Here is a 27,747-nt window from a genome sequence, read left to right as displayed (position 1 = left end):
CATATATGGACACCAATATGGCAATAATATTTTTGTTGAAAATAAGTCGGTCTGGACAAACAGATATTAAACATCCGGGATGACATCATATTCATAGGCCCTAACCTTTCCCTTTTAAAGTAATTTATTATAAGCTGAAGCTTATACTCAGTTTTGTGAGTAAATATTTTTACACACTGCACTGCGGCCTCGGCATGATCAGTCTCAGCAGTCAGTATTCTCAGGGCCAGGGCAGGCATCAGAAACCCGATAATATTGCATGCTTGTGCATAAGCTTTCTTGCAGATCAGGCATGCATACAATGCATAACTATGCAGGTCGTTTGACAAAGATATTTCTCGGATAATCATCCATAATTAATACCTGACTAAGTTGACGGTAGATGAAAACTTGCATTCGGCCTACATGCCCGGGCCTACATGATCATGTCTGTGTCTGAAAACACAAGCCCTTACCCGGCCGGTTCTGCACCGGGGTTCTGCATGCCCTTTTACTGATGATGAAGCTATTCTGAACAAATAAATGTAGCGATTCCTCCAAAATAATCATGAAATACATGATTAAATGGTTAAATTACGATCACCAACGACACAGTTTATGTAAACAACTTCACGTGTGTGATGACACGATCCCGGCACAATAAACCTGTACCGCTGATATTTATGACAAAACAGGACACTACTGCGCACGCTCAAATGGCAGGAATCCTGCCAGAAAGTGCTAAACTTTTTAACACACAAGTTTTGTCAGGCCCTATTCGCGGCCGAACAGGATTATGGGTAAAAACGAACAGGATTGTGGGTAAAGTAGGACGCCGCCGCGATAGGGCCTGACGGAGATAGGCTAATGCGAGCGAACTGAACGTTGATGGGTGTTGATCGAGGGTAAGCTTAAATAAAATCTTGTGAAATTGATAAAAGATTCCTGCTAAATACGGTAAATACCAGGCGGGCTTGCCATAAGGTATTAATAATGTGGTAACGTGTCAGTAAATTTTAGACTTTATCATTATGTAGTCCGAATAATCAGACCCAGAACAAAATATTAATTTCTGACATGATCGTGTACTGGGTCTGAACTGTTTCCATATGAAATCTTGATGGCAAATTGGACAATAGAAGCACATGGCTCTACTTGACAGCTTTTTAATCCCTATTCAGGTTACGTGAATCATGCTATTGTGGACCATCCTTCTGATACTTGAGTGTTTGGACAAGCGGAACGGTTTTTTGTCTACCTCTCTGTTTGTAAACAAACCAGGAGGTCGAAATCGTCCTCCTCGCCGAATACGAAAGTCAGCGTAATAGTACGGCACTGATCATTATGCAATGCTCTCTGGTCGATGAGTCCGAGTTGCCCGGTAATTAATAAGCTTAAGTTTTAAAATTAAATACAAACTCATGAACTGAACTCAGCATTGTCTTTTTGTCATCATTCAACTTCAAGTTCATTGTTGATGTGTTATGGTCATTATGATACTCATATCATGATGGTGTCGGATTGTTAAAGGGGCATTTCGTGATCCACAGCCTCATCCCCCCACTTTTCTCAAAAAAAGTTGAGATTTTTATATCACTGGAAACCTCTGGCTACATAATGTATATGTACAAAATATTTCTTGCAGATTAATTCGTTTTGCAAAGATATCGTGAAATTTGAATTTCGTTCTGGTGCACCAGAACGAAATTACAACGCATTGTCTCCCGGTACGTTCAGTTTGTATTTAAAGGTAGGACATATGACCGTTCCAGGATTTGAAAATGACCCCTATTTCACGGGGAATCGAGGACATTTGCAACAATTTTACCCCCTATTTTGCGTGAAATCAAGGAAAATTTGCCCCCAAATACCTCCCCTATTTTTATCATTTTGAGGACGCATTTTCATTTCACCCCCTTATCACGAGGAATCGAGGACATTTTTCCAAAATAAATACCCCTATTTTTATCATTTCAAGGATGCTTTTGAATTTTCCCCCCCTATGTCACGGGGAAATGAGGACAATTTTTATGGACATCAATTTTTGTGTGGAACTACTAAAAAACCGGGCAGAAAAAATAAAACAAACGAAAACTGTAGTGGTAAAACGTGGACAAATGTCCTAGAAATACACCCTATTTTTCATTTCAAGGACAATTTTGCTCCAAAACACCCCTAATTTGGACAATCGCAAACCATTTTGTCCTCGAAAATTCCGCGGACATTTCTTGAAAAGTACCCCTAATTGGAACCATCATGCGTACACATCGTCAGTGAAGACTGAACCCACCGGTCATTGTCTATGGAGCAGTGTAATACACATAATCATGCATAACTCGCAAAGCATAAAATCGGAATCAACTGAAATTTTGGGAATATGCTTTTTTCGTGGATATGTACTGAAAAATGTCATAAAAAGAGGATGCTATGATCACGAAATCCTCCTTTAAGGATGTTGAGTTCCAGTAACATTATGAACGTACAATGTACATGTATACTCGAGAACCCGAATTTGGACACAATAGTCATGATAGTGACCGGTACGCATTCGTTGATCGAGAAATATAATCTACTATCCACGACGACACGATAGTTACTGTGTGAATAGAAGATAGAGGGTGCTAGTATAACACGTTCAGTCATCATATGTGACACGATCAAGCAGGGAGTTGGATGTCGCTACCATAATATTGATTTTGAGATATTGGTAAAGAAAGTGTTAAAATTCTTTTGTTTTATATTGCTTTCAGCGATTGATAAATTGACGTAACTTCGAAAAGTCGTATCAACATAAGATTTTCAGTTTCTGAAAGCTTTATGTTCTCTTTAGAAACGTGTAAAACTCACTTTCGACCAGGGCCGACATGTGACTCATTCCCCTTGATCATGTCACATATCGTCTTCAGTTTTAAAACGCATTAGGTCGCATGTCACAAATAGGTCACCCATAAATGGAGGAGCCGTAACATGAAAATGCTTTCTTCCCACTTCAAGTTTAGTTTATTCTAAAAATATGATACCTATTTTAGAATGTTTGGTGTCATTTTGTAGATAGTTATGTTCTTTGTCAAATACAAAAAACCCCAAGTCAATTGGACAACTACTTTGAGATTTATACTTCAATATGTAAGATGTGTCAATGGAGGAGCTGGGGCGGGTGAGCCGGCATATATGGAAAAGTAGTCTCTTTTGCTCAAATAAAAGGGATCCCACAGTTAAGCAATTTAGAGAAAATTGTCTTTTTTCACTTTCAACTTCAATTATTATAAAGGGAAAGTCTTTTATTTTTTGTGCTCACTCTTAATTGTTTAAAGTATATAAATATATATTCGTGGAGAGCGTGGCGCAATGGTTAGGTACTTGCCTTTAGTGCATGAGGTCCCGGTTCGATTCAGCGGTGGCGATTTGCTGGGATATTGACTTGGAAAAAAAAGTCTGAAATTAATTGGCAACTTCTGTAGATTAAATTTCAGACTTCCGCTCTCCCCATGGTTCATTTAGAATTGGGTAAATGAACCATGAAAGTACTCCGTCCTTCGGAGGGGACGTTAAGCCGTCGGTCCCGTGTACAGAGAGCCATACCTGTACATGTATCTCGCAGCCAGTTTCGAAAAGAGTAGGGTGTTAACCCCTGACTGTTCCCAACCCGTCCCAGTGTTCAAATGGACCCCAATGGAAATAAGCTTCAATAGAGGCTTTCTTGGGTTATCCAGGGTTGTCAAAACCCGAACAAATCAAATCAAAAAAAAAAATATTAAACTTTACTTTCCCCGATTTTCAAGGAAATCTGATGAAAGACCTCGTCGTACAGGAGCACTAAACACCGCAATGTAATCCCAAAATCTCACTCGATTTACGGCGAAATACACTGACATGCACCCCGTGTCATTAAAGTAGCGTGCTATAGACGGCCCTCACTTGATAATAGAAAGTCTGATTGACTTGGCTCAAACGGTATTTCCTAGAAATACTTTGGCAGATTACTCTCTAAAAAGGAATCTGATTGGTTACAAAATGCCGTCGTACCGTAGGAAAAACCATGCCCTCTTCCGTACAGCCCTGCATAGTGTGTTGTGTGGTAATGTATGCATTGTGCATTGACCTTGAACGCCTCTGTACACACAGCGTGCACACACTGGAGTCAAGTATAATTTATTTAAAGAGACTTTCATAGGAAAACTTTTCCATATGGCGGGTGAGCCCCATAGGGTTGTACACAAAATTGTGAAAATATGGCAAACTTCAAACGTTTGTATCTTAAAAAGTACAACTAGCATGGACACCAAATTGCACATATCATCCTGAATTGTTAATCTACCTCATAGTAGATCAACTGTAACAAAAGATGTAACTAATTAATTGCCTAATTAAATGCTAATTAAGACAGTTTTCCCTATATGTTACTGTACAAAGTGTGCACGTAATTCTCCGACATTTCTAAATGGCCTATCTCTTGCCCGAGTCACCCTGCTTATTCAAAAGTACACATATTTTTAAGGAAATTTGATGAGGAATTCTATTATGCTATTAGTTTTAGTGCCAGAAATGGAGGAAAAAAGTTTTGATTGATAATGTCATACAAATTGTAAAATTATTTTGCAATTTTTGACCACCCTGTATGTTTAACGCAAGGGATACCAAACTCTTTCTTCCTAATTTGTTGGAAGGGCCCATGCAATGTCTTTCTGAATCCATATTTATTTTGAGCTACATAGCTTTCAGAAAAAGAAAATATGGGGTTTACCATGACACGAAAGATGTTAATTTTGTTGATGTTCCACCCTGTATATTTCTTACCCACCCTGTATTATGATATTATACTTTGTTGATTTGGCATCCTTGTAATATAAGCTTTCCAGAAATGTATACTTTTAATGGTCTAAAATGTATTCATTAAAAGTTGTGTTGAAGTGAATCAAAATTGGTGATATTTTTATCATAAAACATTATGTTACACAAAAGATGACCAATTTATGACATGCGACCATTAAAACAATTTTTTAGATTGTCCAATTTGGCTACAATTTAGGCCCTTCACAATTAATTCTTAGTTTCCTGTTTCATGGTTGAAAACAAGGGATGAGGCGACTTTTAATTATTAATTATTAATTATCTTTTATTTTCTTTATTTTAAAACAAGTGGTCGCAACCTACATACATGTACATCAACCCGTTTCGACAAGGGACAAGCATTTTTACTTTACAACTATGTTTGATTTTATACATAAGTAATGGTACAGTTATGTTCTTTGTTTATTCATCATTATAGTTGATATGATCAAAGTCAGAAAGTAGCAAATTGGAGTCATTTAAAGTTATTTTAAAAGAAAAAATCAAAATAAAATAATTAAATATTTTGCAATTCTCTACTTTGGACGCAGGCGGGAAACAGGAAACTAAGAATCAATTGTAAAGGGCCTTAGCTTGACATGGCTATTAAACATTTATGTATCTTAGAGTATATCTGCTTACTTTTAACCGGAAACACAAGCGCTGAAGTACAAATTCCGACCATTATTATGAGTCCTTGCTTGATCAAAGTTGTTTTGACGAGTCCTGTCAACTGCGTCGCTGATTAAAGATTTGAGAAAATCCAGTGCTGGGCAAATCAATCCATCTCCCGATTTGCAAAGGTTGACTTGTCATTGCAAACTGATGGTGATACCCTTCCGGTTCTTGAACATGTGAGCCCAGCACTACACGTGTTGATCACCTAATTACAATGGGGACTGTGTGATGTCTGACGATCACTCGAGAAAAATTGACACAAAATGATGTTTTTTGTGAGTACAGTCATGGTGAATTGATGAAGGAATATGGGTAAAGTAAAAAATAATGGCACTGTTTGGTTGTCGATGCCTGCTGTGCAAATGAAAAAGAACAGCAAAGAAATTCATGTTTCAAAAAGTGTGTTATGATAGACTCTGAACCACAGCAATTAGTAGTGTCATAGTAGAGCTTTGTCATGTAAAAAATAATATGCCCAATTTTCTTCCACACAGCAGTGTTACAATGTACATGTTAGCATGACAATAAAAGAGGTACTTGTATTTTAATCATGCACTGTAAAAAAAATATACAAGTTAAAAAGTTTTGCATGGGTATTCATGGCATTTTGTGAAATGTCTGCTATTATTTTAAAGTACCAAATTCTTTAGTCTCTTAATAGTCTACTTATGAACATGTGAAGACTATATGGTGCGAAAAATAAAATATATTCCAAAAATCACTCGTCGCCAGATTGTGTAGCATTGTAAGGTTATGATGACACTAATAATCTATTTCAGTCTGTTTTTAGTAAAAACAACATTTGGGCCAAACTTGGAAAAATAAAACTTGCATGATATCAAAACCGTTTTCATTTTAGAGCGGGTTGAAAAGAGAATTCCTGTCTCGTCAGGAGTGTTACATCAGAATTCAACTTGATTTTTTTCATACACCAAGGTGGCAATATTCATACATTACTTTTTATTTTATTAATGCATTGTGATAGGAACTCAAAAACAAGAAAAATATTTGCTATTGCTTGAACATGTTTGCTACAGCTACAAAAAATGTATGTACATAAATGGTCATTTTCACAGTAAAGGGTGTAACTTTTGATTTTTAGGGTGAAAATTTCAAACCACTTAAATATGTTTCTGTTTACTGTAATCATGCATAGAAGCAACTTAAATTCCAGTAAAATAGTGTTTCAAGGCTTAAACCTTTTGATTTCTGATAAAAAAATTGACATTTCCATAACATTTTGGTTTAAATCTAAGAAAAATGTATTTTACATAAGCTCAGAAAATTATGACATGAAAGCTGGAATACATGTGAAATCCCATTCCAAAGTAAGTCAACAGATATAAGTTAAATTTTACACCATGTTTTGCTATGTTTGTAATTGCAATTTTGAAAATTTTTAACATCAAGGGTCATTTGCAATGGAAATTTCCCAACCTTAAACATATTTTTTTTTTTTTTTTTGGGTTCCTAAAATAATTTAAATGTCTAACTTCATGTACAAATACTACTTGATGAAAGGAACCTCCCAGCCAAGTTTCACAGAAATTGGAGTTATTTTTTAGAATTGGCAATTCAAGCGATTTGTGTTTCGGAGGCTTCAGTTAACAACACAGGTGATCATAAAAGTAAAATATTTGGCTAACTACTACAAGTTGACATGAAAAAATAGGTAAAAAATATCACAATTACCAATTTTCATGCTTTGCTTCTAAGTATTGAATTTCAGTTGTGACAAAAATTAAATTATCACAGCAAGTCATTTTTTTTGTTTCGGAGGCTTCATGTTTACAATGGTTAAACATGGCAGAAGTAGTTTTTTTTTTTTTTTTCTGTTGGGATCATCTAAGCTGTTATTTTCTTGTGTGTATTGAATCAATGATTCTATGCGGCAGATATGGCAGATTTATAACATGATAATTTTTTCACCCATTTGTTAAGTATGGTGTTATTTGCATGTGAAGCCTCCGAAACGGGCTTTCTTGGATATCAGTATATTTTTCAAGCATTAACCATAATATCAATTTTTTTTTAATTTATGACATTCTGCACATATCATGCAACAATTACAATGCAGATATCAATATGGAACATACCAATTTAGATATGCATAGATGATAATTAAGTTTACTGTTGTTTCGGAGGCTTCATTTGTTTCGGAGGCTTCAATTGTTAACGGAAAGTTTGTATTGGGTCCCATTTTCAAACGGTGATATATATCTCCATGATTTAAAAACAAGTGACTTGAGGATCTACTTTGCTACATTTTGATAAATAGATTGGATGAGCTCTTTTATTTATATTTGCCCAAGCTTGCTGAACAGTTTGTTTCGGAGGCTTCAAAAAGTTAACGGAAAATCGGCTCTTTGAAGTCAAGATTTTATAAAAATTTTAAAAGCTTGCAAATCAACTAATTTTTGTTACCCATTTCAAGTTAAGATATCAACTGTTATGAATCAAGAAGAAGTGAAGAAATAACCAAGAATTATGAACCAAAGCTATACCCACAAAGTTTGTTAACAATTGTTAACGGAAAATGAAGCCTCCGAAACAACAAATCTCGAAGTCCGGTTCTCAAAAATACAGGGCTGTTCACAATTAAATCTAATGTGGCAGTGTTTACTGAACATATGACCGTACTTTCAGGATAAGAAAAATTATCCATGAACTAACTGAAGAAAACACAGGGTTTTACAAAAATGTTACTGTTTTTTACAGTTTTCAAAATGGCAATATTAGGTACATTTAAGCCTGCTAAAACTGAACGCAGTAACTCCCGAAGATGATTATGCTACCCAAGGTAGCTGCTAACTAGATGACTTATGTGGCCAAAAATCATGGAATTCTGTGGCTTTATTAGAAAACTACGGATCAAAATGTTAAAAATCCAAAGTTACACCCTTTACCGTGAAAATGACCAAATAGGCAATGTCAGGAGTGTTACACAGAATTAATTAATTGGCAATAATTCAAATTTCTGAAGAAACTACCAGTCTGTTGGTGTTCTTTTAGCCTTGAAAATATATATTCCTGAAGCCAAACTGCTGTAGTCATGATGTAAAGACCTTCATATTCCAGAAATATGTACCATATTCATTCCAATAAGTGTCCATGCCCCAATAAGCGCCCACCCAGGATATTTTCAATTTGCTAAAGGGTAGGCCTACCAGCATGTTTTTGACCAAGAAAAGATTCTGAAAACATAATAATGATAAAATTGGATGGGTTTTTTCACTCAATACAAAATTTATTGCACTATGAGTTTAAAAATATTGGACTCGACTTTGTCTCGTCCAATATTTTAAAACTCATAGCTCGACCAATAAATTTGTGTATTGGGTTCAAACCATCCAATTTTATATTAAACTTGGTACGGTGATAGTATATGGTCATTTTCACAGTAAAGGTGTAACTTTTGATTTTTAGGGTCAAAATTTCAAACCACTTAAATATGTTTCTGTTTACTGAAATCATGCATAGAAGCAACTTAAATTCCAGTAAAATAATGTTTCAAGGCTTAAACCTTTTGCTTTCTAATAAAAAATTTGACATTTCCATAACATTTTGGTTAAAATCTAAGAAAAAATGTATTTTACATTAACCTCAGAAAATTATGACATGAAAGCTGGAATACATGTGAAATCCCATTCCAAAGTAAGTCAACAGATATAAGTTAAATTTTATACCATGTTTTGCTATGTTTGTAATTGCAGTTTTGAAAATTTTTAACATCAAGTGTCATTTACAATGGAAATTTTCAAACCTTAAACATATTTTTTAAGTTTTAATTGGGTTCCTAAAATAATTTGAATGTCTAACTTCATATACAAATACTACTTGATGAAAGGAACCTCCCAGCCAAGTTTCACAGAAATTGGAGTTATTTTTTAGAATAGGCAATTCAAGCGATTTGTGTTTTGGAGGTTTCAGTTAACAACACAGGTGATCATAAAAGTAAAATATTTGGCTAACTACTACAAGTTGACATAAAAAAATAGGTAAAAAAATATCACAATTACCAATTTTCATGCTTTGCTTCTTAGTATTGAATTTCAGTTGTGACAAAAATTAAATTATCACAGCAAGTCATTTTTTTTTGTTTCGAGGCTTCATGTTAACAATTGTTAAACATTGCAGAAGTAGTTTTTTGAAAACAACAGTGTTGGGATCATCTAAGCTGTTATTTTCTTGTGTGTATTGAATCAATGATTCTATGCGGCAGATATTGTAGATTTATCACATGTTAATTTTTTCACCCATTTGTTAAGTATGGTGTTTTTTGCATGTGAAGCCTCCTAAACAGGCTTTTTGGGTATCAGTATATTTTTCAAACATTAACCATAATGTCAAAATTTTTTTTAATTTATGACATTCTGCACATATCAAGAAATAATTACAATGCAGATATCAGTATGAAACACACCAATTTAGCTAGCCCCTAGTAAAAATATTAACCTCAGGTAACTCTGTAAACTCTGTCCAGAGCTCTGTCCAGAGTAAAGAACAATGGGTTACAGAGTTTGTCCGGAGACAGTACAGAGAAAAAACTCAGGAACTTGGATCAGTATTACAAAAGAAACTCAGGCATCTCAGGAACTTGCTGGAGTATTCCAGAGAAACTCAGTGACATAACTGTCAACAGTTATACATCATCCATTGTCCTCTATACAATACATGGCCAACTTCCTCCTCCCACTTCTCCACCCACTTTATACTTTTCTTGTTCCACAATAGGCACTTATTGATTACCTATGAACCACTATGTATCTCCATTTAGTGTTTCTATATCAGGAAAGTTGACTTTCCTGTCTGCCTGTATCATTCAAGTTGTAACTGTTTTAAGTTGATATTTTTTGACAGTTCCAAGTTGATATTTTTACCTACTTCAATTTGATATTTTTAACTGTTTCAATTTTAATTTTTACCTTTCATGTTGATATTTATTACTTGTTTTCTACAGTTGATATTTTTTACCTGTTTTAAGTTGACAGTTTTATTATTTCAAGCTGTTATTTAATTAGTTAATAAAAAGGTTTGTCTCAAAGCTCATGGGCGATTTGTAAAATCGCATGCATTTGAATTTGAAAATTGCAGATTTTTTTTTTCCAAAATTTTTCCGGAAAAAATTTGGCGAAAATCAGATTTTTTTTCTCAAAATACCATAAAAATACCAAGTCGGGAATTTAGAAAAAAAATCGCATTTCGCATTTGTTTTCAAACAACTTGTGAGATTTGAGACAAACCTTTTTTTTTTTTGCCTTACCTATTTCAAGAATAAAATTTTGGACCTTTTTGTCCTGACTTGGCATACTATCCCGATGAATTTTTTTTTCATTTTATTTTTTATTTATTAGATATATATTGTTAGGTTTCCTTACTGGACAAAAACTAAAGAGCCACAATCCATTGAAGACAAGCTATACATGTATCATGGGTTACTAAATAGGCTTTCATTTATTAAGTCATACAGACAGGGACAGTAGAATACGGTTCCTGATAGATCATGCTGTTTCATGTCCACACTCAACATACATGTGCTTGAGTAGTTGTGGTTAACACAGGCCTATCATTTATAAGCTTGTCTTCCAATTTATCAGCTTAATTATTACATGCAATAGTACATAAGACCGAGTAAAATATTAACATGTTTCCTGTCCCTCCCATTTATGCTAAATTCAAAGCCAAATGTGGGTATTTACACCCATCTTTTGATAAAAAAAAAAAAAAAAAAATAAAAAGCCTTTCCTCCTTTTTTTTCAGAAACCCGGATGAGAAACATTTGTACTACTAATTTAGTATACCTGAAAATCATATTTATTATATCAGGATAATGCATCTTTATATAGAAAATATATTTTTGTGTGTTGTTATTTTCATGCCTGCATGCCCACTCATGAAATTCATGAAAATGCTTGCTTAGGTCACTAGCATAGAAAGTTAGTAATGCATATCTACTAAAATCTCACAAAACATATAATATGAAAAAGCAAGTGTGAGAGTAATTTGAAAATTAGGTAAAACATAAATTCAATTCAGAAACATAATTTTGGAAATACAAACTGTTGTAACATTATATAATATCAAAAAGGAGAATGCGGACTTTTTTATTAGACATACAATATTGTATGTAACATATCTACGGTATTTAATCTATTGCCATTCTATTTCCAGTAATGTTTAAGTTCTAACGAATGTTTGATGACGAAAATTGATATGTTACATACAATATTGTAAGTCTAATACTCGAGTCTGCATATTGCTTTAAACCTCACTCACAACTTGAATACAAATTTCCTACAGGTATATTGCAATGGGTTTGCATGGGTCAAGTAATTAGACATGGTGTGGCACAAAATACAAAGGTGACCACTTAAGTTTGCTTTTTAAACTTATGCAATAATCAATTATATTGGACCAATTTTGTACATGTATGCACTTGGTGTCTGCATGTTGATGGATGTTGGACTGATATCATAAAGGCCTATATATTTTGTTTTTTATTTTCAATTTCAGTTCAAGCAAATAGGCCAGATTATTTTTTGTTGTAAATTCTGCTTTGAAGTAAATATTGATTAAAGTTGATCAACTAACCCGAAATATAATAAAGTGATAGTAGAGCTGTCGTCCCTTACATACTTACGCAATCATCCAGAATAAAAAATGTGTGTATGTGTACCGGATGGGTGTGTGCAATTGGTTTCACAATATACCAAATGACCCTATTGACACTTAGAATAAAATTTCAAGAAAACAATATTGAAATATATGTGGCATTTTCCAATATTATTATTTTTATTATTATTGATATTAAATTTACTTGTTAAGGGTAGACAAGGTATTGTTGGTCGAAGCAACCTAAAAATCGATTTTCATTATCTAGATCAATATATTATTGAAAAATAACACCTTGATGTTTTGCAAAAGTTCATTCTACAAATCGTATACTTTGCAAACTTGCTTAATTTATTGTTGTTAATGATGAGTTATGTACGTTTTACAAAAGTGTTGTTGTTTCAGCCCTCTTTACAACGTAACTCAAGAACCGCAGTACCTATAAAAATATATCTGTGATATTTTAATTCTTCTACACACTCGCTATGAATTGAGCAATGCAGTTTTTGCCAAAGCTCACTACCATTCGTAGAAGATGCTGTGAACTACCAAATCACAACAGTTTAAAATAATTAATAACCTTAAAATGAATGATTGATCATAATTGAAATGTTTTGAGCATAAGTCAAAAACTATAATTCTGTCCTCTGTGTTGTGTCTGAACTTGAGTCAAGTTTTTAGAAGCTTAATTTTAATTCTACACTTCCTTCCTTTTTTTCAGTTATTTTTTTGTCATTTTCAGTTCAAGCAAATGGGTCAGATTATTTTTCTTTGTAAATTCTGCTTTGAAGTAAATATTGATTAAAGTTGATCAAGTAACCCGAAATATATTAAAGTAATAGTACAGCTATCATCCCTTACATAATTACACAATCATCCAGCATAAAAATTGGGAATTTGTTAGGATTTTCATTCTTTTGAGGGAGTACTGCACACACCCATCAGCAGACATGCCGCCAACTTTGAAATCCAGATTTCCATACTCTAAGAACAAAATTCCGTATTTTGCACCCTAAACCCGTATTTTTCAAATATGTACCTGCCAACTCCAAAGTGGAACACATAATTGCGAAGGAGCACTTGTGCGACCGAGCACGTAACGGCGGGGTTCAGGGGCTCGCCTTATGAATTTGCAATCAAATTTGGCAATAAAAGAAACATTCCATCTAAGTAATAAATCAATACAGAAAGATGCTTCCTTTACAAGTTATCACTCATTGAAAGTGCTACTTTGCTATACTTTGCATGGAAAGCGCCATCTTAAAGTCGTCATATTTCCTTAATCACATGACTGATCAATCTGATTTTCAGATATGTGATGCACAGTTAAAAATTAATTATTAAAAGATTTGGTGACCTCAGTCGACCTTTGACCTTGTATGTGACCTTTGACCTCACAAAATTGGATAAAGTATGTAGAGGAAACAAACTGATATATTTCTGGAAACATTTGGTTTTGTTACTTCTGATGTATAGAAGCATGCTTTGTTAAAACTTTCCAAGTTCAGAAAATCATTGATCATCATCATCATCATCATCATTATAGTATCAATTGGTAGGCCTAACATCGGGTTTTGTTCATGTATTCCAAAAAAATTAAACAGGTTAATGTCAATGTCAATTAGAAGACTGTACTGGGTAGGCCTATATAGTAGAGAGTCTAAGCATGGTTTAAGAAAAATATTACAAATATTACAAATATTAATGTGCCACTGGTGCACCATTGAGAAAACAAAGTCGGAAAGCATCTTGCAGACTTGTTCTTTTGCAGACCTAAATAGTGAACTAAATACCTCCTTCTTTAATGTGCATGCATGGTGCGAAAGTCGGAAGTAAAAGTAGGCCGGAAACCTTCTTGTAGGATAGTTAACTAAATACCTTCAGAAGACATAGCATTAGGTGGTTAATAAAAAAATATTAATGTGCATTAAAAAATCTGCAAGTCAGGAAAGATTATTTCGAAACCATATTTTAGACCTTTTAAATATTTCTTTAATGTGCATGCATGGTGCGAAAGTCGGAAGTAAAAGGAGGTCGGAAATTTTCTTGTATGCTTATTTGCACCAAGAGTAAAACTAAATACCTTCAGAAGACATAGCATTAGGCGGTTAAAAAAAATATTAATGTGCATGAAAAATCTGCAACTTAGTCAGAAGAAAATTATTGCGGAAACCATCTTGTAGGCATATTAAATACCGTATTTCTATTTAATGTGCATGCGCTGCATGGTGCGAAAGTCGGAAGTAAAAGGAGGTCGGAAACCATCTTAATGCTTATTCTTTTGCACCAATAGAGCTAAACAGTTAACTAAACATGCTAAATACCTTCAGAAGACATAACATATACTAGCATTAGGTGAATAATATTAATGCGCATGAAAAATCTACAAGTCAGAAGAAAATTATTTCGGAAAGCACCGTGTAGGCCTATTAAATAATATTTTTTAATGTGCATGCGTCATCGAAAGTCGAGAGAAAAACGATGTAGGCAACCACTTTATCAGACCAAGAAAGTGGTCAAATGATATCAGTAATTCAGGCGGTAGTCTAATCTTGCAGCTGTTTATCTTTTTAAGACACAACATTTATTATTTTGGTCAAAATTCTGGAATTCCGGGGTTTTTTTTTTGGGTGACCGTGCTACCGTATTTTTTTCATGTTTTACCGTACTAAATACGGTGAAATAATAGCCTTCGGGACTGTTGAATAATTGTTTGTTCAGGAAGAAGGAAACATAAAAATAAAGGACAGAAAAAAACAAACACAAAGAGACTTGTAATGATATCCATATCAACTTTTAGCGTAAGCCTATTTTGCTAGTACATGTACATTTTGCAATTCCCTAGATAAATTTAAAGATGATAAAACTGTAAGACTTTAATAAAATGTCCATGATCCCTTTATTATGCAAGTCCTTAAATTTACATTTAAAATTATAATATTTTCTAAAGGTTTAACCTGGGGTTTTAGCTTGAATTACAAGATTTTGTCATTAAAGATTTTTCGAGTCCAGAAATATACTGTTTTCCACAAGAGGGGCCTACATGATAGGCACATCTGGATCTTTGCATTTATTTCAACACAAACAGAGTATACCCCCATGCATTTAGAATGTTTAGGCATTATACTCTGTTGTTGGTCATGTTTGCAGAGATACTCCGTCAGATTTGGGCTACATGCCAGAGCTCACTGGGCGTATTCTTTTGTTCTTGCTCCGTTATTGACGGAGCTCTGTCAAATAAGCCACCATAGGAATACACATAATGGTTGAGAGACTCCGTTAATTTGGGCTCTCTGTGGGTGGAATCTTTTGTTTCTTGACGGAGGACTGCCGGAGCATGCCGGAGTATCAGTGGCATGGTTCCTGAGTGGGAAGGGGGCAAGTAAAAGGGGGAAAATTTTTCAAATCTGGGGCAGTAAAAGTTGTCCTATATATGGTAGGCCTATATATATATATTAGGAGCTAAAATAACCGAAAATTTGAAGTCGACAGTCGTTTATGCCCCATTCGCCCTTAGTTACTAGTCTCAGGTTTTATGCAATAACAGTTCGTACATTTACGGTCGGAACTTAACCAAAAGATGGTGACTCTTTCTGGACTCATGTAGGCCTATTTGCAATTTTAAATTAAAAATCCCTCAGAACCCTGGCTGGATGACTCGACTAGATAATGGTACTCATTTATCATGCATGTGGTCGTCAAATCTTGACTTTATTGAGCCTGTTTCCATCGGAGTTTATTATGGGACCAACACTGATCGTGTCAACGGTTTTGTGTCACGGTCAAAACTCATCTCTTTTTTCCTCAATGAATTAGGTTAGTAGCGTGTAACATGTATTAATGATGGATGTTTGAGATGATGCTGTACTGCTGCCGTATAGGCCTAATATCAAGTTATTTTAAGTCTAAATGGAAGCAAACTTGAGTCATCATTATAGAAATCTTATAGTATACCCCTACTAATCATTGTTATGAGTCTGAAAACTGAAGTTGGTGTTTTTACTTCAACCTTTTCATGCTTATCACTTGACCTTAAGTATGTATTGGCTTTGACTGCTATATAAGCCTATAATTATACGATCGATAAATAAACCCTGGGAAACAAACCAGAAACGTTTTGTTCAGCGTTCTATAGTATAAGTTATACTATACTTTCACTGAGTCTCGGTCTCAATATTACAGCCTACAGTTCTGTTAAACATTGTTAAAAGACCGTGGTATTTTTAATTAATTGTTTGGTCAGGTAGACGGAAAAGTCAAAATCAAGACAAAAATAAAATAAAATAAAAGAGAGAGAGAAAAAGTGTTGGCCTTTGCTATCATCTCCCATACCATGAATAACCTATAAATTAGAAAGTTATATTTTTAAAGGTGACAAAACTAGGTTTTAAAAAAATACGATCACTTTAGAATTATGCAAGTCCTTAAATTTGTACAAATTGTAATCTTTTTAAACGTGGATTGTAAGCTTTTGTCATTCAAGTCTAAGACCGCGGGTCTGAAAAATACTTTAAAACGTTTCGAGTACAGAAATAATCTTCTTTTTTTTTTTTTTTTCTAGATATAATAGGCCTATATACTCCTTTTCTCTGGATTTTTGCATTTCAACACAATCAGTATGAGTATACTTATTTAGCATGTTTAGGCTCCAACTATTATACTATGTTGTTGGTCATATTTACAGAGATACTCCGTCAGATTTGGGCTACATGCCGGAGCTCACTGGGCGTATTCTTTTGTTCTTGCTCCGTTATTAACGGAGCTCTGTCAAATAAGCCACCATAGGAATACGCACAATGGTTGAGAGACTCCGTTAATTTGGGCTCTCTGTGGGTGGAATCTTTTGTTTCTTGACGGAGGACTGCCGGAGCATGCCGGAGTATGACGGAGCTGCAGTGGCATGGTTCCGATCGAGAAGTTTGAGAAAGAGCCTCGGTCAGAGTGGGAAGGGAAGGGAGCTCAGTTTTGTAAAATTCGACTTATTTTTAAATTTGGGGCAGTATAGGTATAGGCCTCGGGTATAAGTCAAGAGATGTGAGCACATTTTCCACCACTTTTGATTCTTTAAACCTTTACAGCAAAATTTTCACCCGACTTTTTCGCACGCACGCTCAATTAATATTTTTGTTTAACCCTTTAACATATATAAGCTAACATGTTTAACTGACTTTAAAGTCAATAAATATCGTTTTAATATAAGTTTAAGTCAACGGTCGCAGAAAAACTATAGTAAAATCCTGCACGTCGTTTTGTCCCCTGACTCTTTCTGGATTCATAGTCCCAATTTTAAAATAAAAATTCCTAAGAGCCCCGGCTGGATGACCCGTCTAAATAATGGTACTAATTTAACATGCCTATGGTCAAAATCTTGAATCTTTATTGAGAACATGTTTCCATGCCCAAAATTGATTAATTTTGGCCCATTATCGGACCGCCAGCATGCTGATCGTGTTGTGGTTTGCGTTTAAAAAAAACTCATCTCATCTTTCCTCAATGAATATTACCCTAAGAAGTATGTAATGTGCATTAATTAACGACGACGTTTGAGATGATGTTGGACTGCTGCTGTATATATCAAGTTACGTTAAGTCTAAATGGAAGCATATGAAATGCTTACATATGTCGTATAGGCCTAATATCAATTTATGTAAAGTCTAAACATGCTAAATGGAAGCAAACTTTGGTCATATGAAAATCTTATACTAATCATTGTCTGACGTCATATGCAATGGTCAAAGGTCACAGATCCTTAAATGTAGTTGCTGGACGGCTGTTCTTTTTTTCAAGAAAGCTTTATTTTAAAAAAGCTCTATCTCATGACACAGTTCATATAATTATAAGCAGCTCAGTTGTCAAGTTATGAACCTTTAAACATGTTAAAGTTGACGCTTTCACTTTTCACACATTTCATGCACTTTAAAGTGACAGTTCCTTAAACACTGACAGGTCCTTAGATGGCATTTCTTTGTAAAATCCTCCATATGGACCTTCTTACCATAATGACCATGATGACGGTTCCTTAAATGGGGCTGTCAGACGGCGAAGCTCTGCCCATTTTTTTCAGGAAAGCTTTATTTTAAAAGTCTCTATCCCATGATGCAGTTCAAATGTACGCAGGTGGCTCAGTTTTCAAGTTATGAGCCTTTAAAGTTGGTGCTTTTACTTGAACCTTTTCATGTATTAAAAATCCTCCTTATATGGACTTAGTTCCTACTGACGGTTCCCTAAATGGGGCTGTCAGACAGCGAAGCTCTGTCCATTTTTTTCAAGAAAGCTTTATTTTTAAAATCTCTATCCCATGATGCATTTCAAATATACGCAGGTGGCTCAGTTTTCAAGTTATGAGCCTTTAAAGTTGGTGCTTTTACTTGAACCTTTTCATGTATTAAAAATCCTCCTTATATGGACTTACATGTAGTTCCTACTGAAGGTTCCTTAAATGGGGCTGTCAGACGGCGAAGCTCTGTCTATTTTTTTTTTTTCAGGAAAGCTTATCCCATGATGCAGTTCATATGTATTCAGATGGCTCAGTTTTGTTACGAGCCTTTAAAGCTGGTGCTTTTGCTTCAACCTTATTTTCATGTATTAAAAATCCTCCTTATATGGACTTAGTTCCTACTGACGGTTCCTTAAATGGGGCTGTCAGACGGCGAAGCTCTGTCCATTTTTTTCAGGAAAGCTTTATTTTTAAAATCTCTATCCCATGATGCATTTCAAATATACGCAGGTGGCTCAGTTTTCCAGTTATGAGCCTTTAAAGTTGGTGCTTTTACTTGAACCTTTTCATGTATTAAAAATCCTCCTTATATGGACTTAGTTCCTACTGACGGTTCCCTAAATGGGGCTGTCAGACAGCGGAGCTCTGTCCATTTTTTTCAAGAAAGCTTTATTTTTAAAATCTCTATCCCATGATGCATTTCAAATATACGCAGGTGGCTCAGTTTTCAAGTTATGAGCCTTTAAAGTTGGTGCTTTTACTTGAACCTTTTCATGTATTAAAAATCCTCCTTATATGGACTTAGTTCCTACTGAAGGTTCCTTAAATGGGGCTGTCAGACGGCGAAGCTCTGTCTATTTTTTTTTCAGGAAAGCTTATCCCATGATGCAGTTCATATGTATTCAGATGGCTCAGTTTTGTTACGAGCCTTTAAAGCTGGTGCTTTTGCTTCAACCTTATTTTCATGTAATAAAAATCCTCCATATGGACTTAGTTCCTACTGACGGTTCCTTAAATGGGGCTGTCAGACGGCGAAGCTCTGTTCATTTTTTTTCAAGAAAGCTTTATTTTTAAAATCTCTATCCCATGATGCATTTCAAATATACGCAGGTGGCTCAGTTTTCAAGTTATGAGCCTTTAAAGTTGGTGCTTTTACTTGAACCTTTTCATGTATTAAAATCCTCCTTATATGGACTTAGTTCCTACTGACGGTTCCTTAAATGGGGCTGTCAGACAATAAGCTCTGTCCATTTGTTTCAAGTAAGCTTTATTTTTAAAATCTCTATCCCATGGTACATTTCAAATATACGCAGGTGGCTCAGTTTTCAAGTTATGAGCCTTTAAAGTTGGTGCTTTTATTTGAATCTTTTCATGTATTAAAAATCCTCCTATATGGACTTAGTTCCTACTGACGGTTCCTTAAATGGGGCTGTCAGACAGCGAAGCTCTGTTCATTTTTTTTCAAGAAAGCTTTATTTTTAAAATCTCTATCCCATGATGCAGTTCATATGTATTCAGATAGCTCAGTTTTCAAGTTACGAGCCTTTAAAGTTGGTGCTTTTGCTTCAACCTTTTTATGTATTTTTTTGAAAAATCCTTCATATAAACTTATTCCTGTATAATTTCAACTTCTGTATTGATAAAATACCTCCCCATTGCTACCGTTGATTTCATTTAATGAACTGCACATTATAATGCTTAGGGGAGCAAAAAGACACTATGAACCCTATTTAGCTATTGAAAGTGATATTTAAGAAGAAAGTTCTTATCTTTCTGGTATAAAAAAACCCTCTGAAACATCCTTTGCCATCTTTTTCTTGTTAAACATGTTAAAGTTTCTCTTCTTGGAAATAATTTATAACCCCACTACATGTATATCAAAAGGTATATGAAGCCAAGTTTAATGCTGCATGAGAGCAAACCTAATGTGATTTAATATTTTTCAAAGTTTTAGGGGCCTGAGCTTTCGATCCTAGCAGGATCTTTATCAAAGGCAGAGTGACAAGACAACACACAAACATGCATAGGAAAAGGAAATTAGCAAGACAATAGAAGACATAAGTGTTTCTTGGGAAATATCAATAGGGGCAGGAAGTGGGATGTCATGAATGAAAGTAAGAGGGACAAGGATATGAATGAAGACAATGGGCTGAATAGAAATATGAAAATGAATGGCAACTACATGAACAAATTACAAAATGATAGATGTAAATAGGAAATAAAAACTAAAATAATAAAGTGGAGGAAAAATATATAAAAATAAAAAATAATTGGGAAAAAAAAAATTGGGGAGGGGGGGGCAAAATATTATGATGATTAATAGCTACTTTTCAAGCTTTACTGTTTGATTTTGTTAGACTTAGTTCCCACCAACAGTGTTCTCTGTGGGGCTGTTGGACAGCGAAGGAAATGGCTTTTGGCATTAAGCTTACAGAAATTACTGTCCAATCTTTATACAATAATAATTGATAATGAATAATACTGCTAATTAATATAGATCTATAAAAAAATGCCTATATGATTTCATAAATATTGTGTCTCGTGATATATTATTTTCATTTAGTATTATTGATATTCATAATATTATGAATGTAGTAAAATTAATATTTATCACTTTATTACATTCATTTCATTTCAAACAAATTGTCATAGCAGTATAAAGAAAACTTAAATGCAACAATTTTACAATACACATTACGGATTAAAGTACATTTAAGTACATCAAAATCATTAAGATTAATATATTTACTCAGAGAAGATGTACTATAATAAAAATCTGTTACTACATTCCATGTATTAAGAATTAAATTAATACATACCCTGAACTCTTTGAACACTGAGTGTTTCAAGTTGAACAGCAATGTTGCCAATGCAAATGATGCATGCAACTGAAGATCATTATCCCTCTACATGTGAAGATCATTAGAATATCACTATTATAGAGCTCATTGGATCATGAAAGACCATGAAGACCTCATGAACACTACCACACAGCACAGGGCATCAATAAACATTGCTGGGTTTTAAAGCATTGAAATAGTTTCATGTACTATTTCCATGGTTAAAGCACCTTTATTGATTAAACAGTACTTGAGACCAGTGATTGACAGCATGTGTTACTGAGCTTATTGTTAAGCATTTAATGATTGACATTTGGTAGGCTCTGGTGTTTACCTGAGCTCAGGTAGGACTCTGGCCTGAGTTTCCAGTGAATATGCCTGAGTATGCCTGAGTTTTCTTTTGAAATTATGTTCTCTTGCTGGAAACCTGAGTTTCCAGAGGATACTGCTCGGACAAACTCTGTATGAACTCTGGCATTAGTCCGGAACATGGAACAAGAGCTAAATTATTTTTGTTAGGGCTAGATATGCATAGATGATAATTAATCTTATTGTTGTTTCGGAGGCTTCATTTGTTTCGGAGGCTTCAATTGTTAACGGAAAGTTTGTATTGGGTCCCATTTTCAAACGGTGATATATATCTCCACGATTTAAAAACATGTGACTTGAGGATCTACTTTGCTACATTTTGATAATTAGATTGGATGAGCTCTTTTATTTATATTTGCACAAGCTTGCTGAACAGTTTGTTTCGGAGGCTTCAAAAAAGTTAACGGAAAAACGGCTCTTTGAAGTCAAGATTTTATAAAAATTTTAAAAGCTTGCAAATCGACTAATTTTTGTTACCCATTTCAAGTTAAGATAACAACTGTTATGAATCAAGAAGAAGTGAAGAAATAACCAAGAATTATGAACCAAAGCTACACCCACAAATTTGTTAACAATTGTTAACGGAAAATGAAGCCTCCAAACGACAAATATCAAGTCCGGTTCTCAAAAATACAGGGCTGTTCACAATTAAATCTAATGTGGCAGTGTTTACTGAACATATGACTGTACTTTCAGGATAAGAAAAATTATCCATGAACTAACTGAAGAAAACACAGGGTTTTACAAAAATGTTACTGTTTTTTATAGTTTTTCAAAATGGCAATATTAAGTACACTTAAGCCTGCTAAAACTGAACGCAGTAACTCCCAAAGCTGATTATGCTACCCAAGGTAGCTGCTAACTAGATGACTTATGTGGCCAAAAATCATGGAATTCTGTGGCTTTATTAGAACACTACGGATTAAAATGTTAAAAATCCAAAGTTACACCCTTTACCGTGAAAATGACCATATGGTAGCCTCATGCTGTATACTTTTGTGCCATGTTGTTTGCATATTTATGAATTAAAATGAGTTTATTTTCATATTTTGTCTGTTGTCATTTTAAATCCACTCTGCAGCTTAAACGCAATCACCGATCAACTTCTAACTTGGTCTTGTGATAGTATTAGATATATAGGCCTACCTTAATTACGAACCGCATAATTCTAGTTTGTAAATGCCTGATAGGATTGCACACATATCTAGCATTCCGCTGGTCTCTTTTGACTTTATCGTGGGGTATTTGACCTTATCGTGGCTTAAAATTGGATTTAAATCCAAAAAATCTTATTAATAAATGAAAAAATCAGGAACCCTGTCAAAATAGGTGCCAACCATTTTTGTCTTACCATACAATGTACTTTAAATTCCTTTTTATGTTGATGTATATTTATCAATATTTCAATTTATTTTTATGCACATTTTACAACACCTCCTAATTCTTAGAAATTATTTGGTTTGAAAATTAAAGGGCTGGGCTTTCGTGATCCTACATATAGCATCCTCTTTTTATGACATTTTTCAGTAGATATATACGAAAAAGCTTATTCCCTATAAATTCCAGTTGATTCTGATATTCCGAGTTATGCATGATTATACACTGCTGCATACGCCACTGTTGTATCAATTTTGTTCTGGTATACCAGGACGAAATTCAAATTTGACAATATTTTTGCTAGAAACAAATTAATCTGCAAGAAATTTTTGGTACATAAACATTATGTAGATCGAGCTATATAGCCAGAGGTTTCCAGTGGTATAAAAATCTCAACTTTTTTTGAGAAAAGTGGGGGTATGAGGCTGTGGATCACGAACTGCCCTTTTAATATAAATAATGTGCGTATAACTATAAACAGATTCATAGATTTCATTGTGGTGTGAAAAAATTGAGATTGTTCTAATCAATATATTGAATAATCAGGGCCACATATTGAACATATGAAGTAAACAGTATTTACAAGTGTTACCAAATTCACAACTTAGTAGCCCAATTGGGCATATTTTGAAGATTTTTCTTGAATACATCATAAATAAAATAGTAATAGCAGTGATGCCAATTCCATGATTTAGTTACCCAATTCGGCTAATATTGGAAGATTTTCAGTCCCATTTAGATAGAGGAATCACTTTATAATAAAAAGAAGTGTGTGACTTTTCAACATTGGCCGGCACAATTTTTGGTAGTTTACTCTCAGTATACATATAACGAAGGAAAAATTGGGTGACTTTTCAGTAATTTGGTCCGTGATTTGGGCTGACTATTTTTAGCAACCAACATTGCTGCTCATGTGGCACAAATTAATAAACAGTCAGTCGTGTAATTAGTAGACAGCGCGTTAACATGGTCTAGGATAACCTGTGTGCCAAGGCTACATTGCAGTGTGAGTGAGTATCGTTTATATATTTAATATCATTTGCCCTTGCCTGTTAATTAGGTATTGTTTAAATACCATACTGAGATATCAGCTTTGGATTGTGTGTAGACTGTAGAGTTCGTTGCCACATTGATAAGTGATGAAAATTGTATACATGTATATGAGCTTCCAGCCGGTATTTACATACATATGCCTGGTGTTACTAAGTGCATGTTTTGAGGTCAATTTTTTCTTCAAAATGTTACAATTTATTTTCTGGCTATATAGTTTTGTATTATTTAGTGCATGCATGAATTTTAAAATTTGATGGCAAGATTGTGTGATTTTAAGCATTATATTGCTCATTTCCCTTGATCCCTCCCTCTCTTTCAGCTGCTCCATCTCTCCCTCACTCTGTCTCTTTTCCTCTCACTCTCTCCCTCTCCCTCTTTCTCCCCCTCTACCTCTTCCTCTCTCCCTCCATCACCCTTTCCCTCTTCATTTCCCCTCCATCTCCTTCTTCCTCTCCATCTCCCCTCCATCTCCTTCATCCTCGTCTCCCTATCCATCTCCCTCTACCTCCTCTCTCCCTCTCCCTCCTCTCTCCCTATATCTCCCTCTCCATCTCCCTCCCCTCCCTCCTCTCTCCCTCTCCTTCATTGTCTACTCTCCCTCTCCTCTTTTCCTCTCCCTCTCCCTCACCTGCCCCTCCATCTCTTGCCCCCTTATATCCCCTCTCTCACAGTCAGACAGAATTTGAACCTTTGGCATTACATGTACAATGTATGTAATCATAAAATCCCAGGCATACAATTTAAAAGTATTTAATTATTACATATAAATGTATGTTTGCTTAAACTTGCATTTCAATCTGTCAATACAGTCATGTGCAAAAGCGAATATTTCAGTGTGTCAATCATTATGTCCCAGATGCCATTTTATTTTAAATTTAAGTACAAGAAGTGATGTATATGAACATATGAATAAACTATTTGGTTGTGCCTTATGCAAAATTAATATGTGTTGCGATCAAAGGGAAATATTGAATTTATAAAGCATTAAAATTTACGTACATTTGTTTTTTGTTGTTAAAGGTACAGGCCGCTTCATGACAGGACAACACAGCCAAATGTATTGGAAAGGCTTCACTTTGCACCTCTAGATTTTCCAATGGTTGCCATGTTACATCAGAGCCTGGTCTCATCAAGTGAATATGTTCTCATTTCTTACCATAATCCCTAAGTAGAAAAGGTAAATTTACTATGTTGTTTGAAAGTAAGTTGCTCCGTAATTGTTTTCTTTCTTTCTGTAAGTTAGATCAAAAATGCTATCATAGACCATGTAAATACATGTAGTAGATCCCGGGTAGATGCATAGACTAATCCAATTGTATGCATTTCTGTACCTCCATGGCAAACATTGATGGGGCTCATCCCCCTGAAATGTAAAATGCTGCAGCAGTGGCAGGCATTTTAAACTGCATTCCGTCACATGTGTTACATGTAGACAAAAGAATGATGAAGGTTTACAACACAATACATGTACAAGAGCAATTTTAAGTCTCTTTTATCCACCCAATTGGGCAGTCACAACACCAGTCGTAGGATGGAACCCAGTTATAAATGAATGACCAAATGAACTCTGGCCTTCACTTGGCTTGTTGGATTCGTCTACATGTATGTGGATCGCAGCAAACTTGTTTAGTTGCAACAATATATGCAGGGAGGGAAAAATGTCTGATTTGACTTTCAAAATATTAAAATTGTCCATTTTTGTGCTTTGAATTTGCATTAAAAATTTACACTTTCCTGTATAAATCATAGTGAATTTATTATTGTAATTTTCAATAAATCTGTCAAATTAAATATGATACCAGTTATTATATATGTATACCTCCTAAATACACAATAATTCAGCATGTACGGATCATTAGATTTGGAATTATGCTAGCCATTAAAAAGCTTGCAAATATTATAAGTATACTTCTTTTTTTAACTCTCAACTGCATATCATTTTTATGACCATATTTTAAAATTTTATTAATATTTTCATTTTCTTTGCTCAGTGATGTTGAATGGTGGAACAATACAGATGAGGTCATGCAATGCAGGCTGTGTCAGAACTTGTAAAAAGTACCATGTGATATGATAATATTACATTCTGATATGAAGGTAAGGTACTATAAGGTGCATTTGTAATCACCTCCAAACTGGGATGTAAATGTGACACCCTACATTTCAACTGGGGACCGCTCTACATGTAGGAACCGGGACTGTCCCCGTTTTATAAGGCAATGTACTGCAAATAAGAGTGTGCAGTCATACTGCCCTATCACGACAACAGGAAGTAATTGGACAATTTTATGTTTTTGAGATTTGGGACAAAAGACAATTTGGAGAAATTTATTCAATGATATCCAGATAATTTGATGTTTATTAGGTACTGGTATTAGCTTAGTTGTAATCAGTAAGATAGTAACAATTGACTTTTATGGTGACTATAAATTTGCATAAACTCATCCAAATTTGGCAATTTGTCTGTCCATTTATTCCTTTTGTGGTGGTTATTCACAGGTTTTCATGGAGTGTCCTATACTTCGTGTGTACAAAATTTAGGAAGCAAGTATTCGTCATGAGATTATTTAACTTTTCAGAGACATAACTCAGCCATATTTTTACATATTAAGACATAAAAGAACTAATTTAAGTCATAAAAAGCATTTTGAAGAAAAAAAAAGTCCACTTCTTCCTTTTGTCATGGTAGGGCGGCATATTTGTCACACTCCTAAACCGGTTAGTCTTGATAATTTTATTAGACATTAGACGGAATTTAGCTACTAGTATGTATATTGAAAAGTGGGTGCATAGCAGTTGCCAAGAAAGTTATACATAATTTGACAAATCAAAAACTAAACAGGAAAAACAATGCCATTTCCATGTGCATATATGTGTGTAGGAAGATATAAAAACGTGTGATATTATTGAGTGTGATTTCTGTTCATATTGATTTTTGGTTCATGGTCCTGCATCAGGCTGTGCTAATTACAAAATAGATTATTTAATTTTTGCCATATTCCCATATACAGATAATACATTTCACAATTTGTTTATTGAAAGGCCCACTCAGTGATCCCTGTGGAAGTATTTTAATAATTTAATAATTGACAAAAGTGAAGGATAAGTCAATAAAATTGTCATTTTGAAATGAAAATTTGGCAAAAAAACCCAAGGAAAACAACAGTATTGACACAAAGTTGAAGACCCATTCAAATACAGCTCTATACAGTTTCATATAAAATGACCTATTTTGATTTTAATACACTGCTTTCAGCTTAATGTCTAGCAGGCTACAATTATATGTGTTTTTAAAAAATGTTAAAAACCAAGCTGGGAAATTAGAAGCGCCGGACCTGGTTCACAGGGAACCAGGGTCTATTTTCAATGAACCAGAGAGCCTAAATGGCCCCTGGCCCCCACTTATTTCCCAACCTGTTAAAAACTGTTTAATATGTATAACATCCAAAATTTAGGTTTAAAAAGACAAACCAACTGACATTTCAGGAGCATAAGGCAAAAAAAAAAAAAAGTTTGTCTCAAAGCTTGCACGCGCATTTGTAAAATCGCGAGATACGGGCCTGGCGATATCATGAGAATAATATCGCAATATCATATCTAATGATATTTGTACTCTGTTGAGTGAAGTGGAACATGTTACCATTTTATCAATAATCAATCCAGACTATTGCATAATGCAACTAAAATAACACCCAAGCTGTTGCACAACACTTGTAATATTGCATTTAATTTAATTGAAAATTACTTGTTGACCAAACAATGCTTTCACTCCCAAATTATTATGAAACAGTT

The 27,747-nt window shown here is 34.5% G+C and overlaps 1 long non-coding RNA gene across 1 annotated transcript; it reads left to right on the top strand.

The window, feature by feature from the left end:
- The first annotated feature begins 849 nt into the window (after positions 1-849).
- On the top strand, positions 850-26,039 carry LOC140139521 (uncharacterized). Its single transcript, XR_011857151.1, has 3 exons — positions 850-884; positions 24,976-25,132; positions 25,947-26,039. It is a non-coding gene; the product is annotated as an uncharacterized lncRNA (long non-coding RNA).
- The last annotated feature ends 1,708 nt before the right edge of the window (positions 26,040-27,747 follow it).

This window comes from Amphiura filiformis, chromosome 18, assembly GCF_039555335.1.
Source record: "Amphiura filiformis chromosome 18, Afil_fr2py, whole genome shotgun sequence".
Classification (NCBI taxonomy): Eukaryota; Metazoa; Echinodermata; class Ophiuroidea; order Amphilepidida; family Amphiuridae; genus Amphiura; species Amphiura filiformis.
Note: the sequence above shows the minus strand (reverse complement) of the source record. Positions and strands in the feature narration are given on the sequence as shown.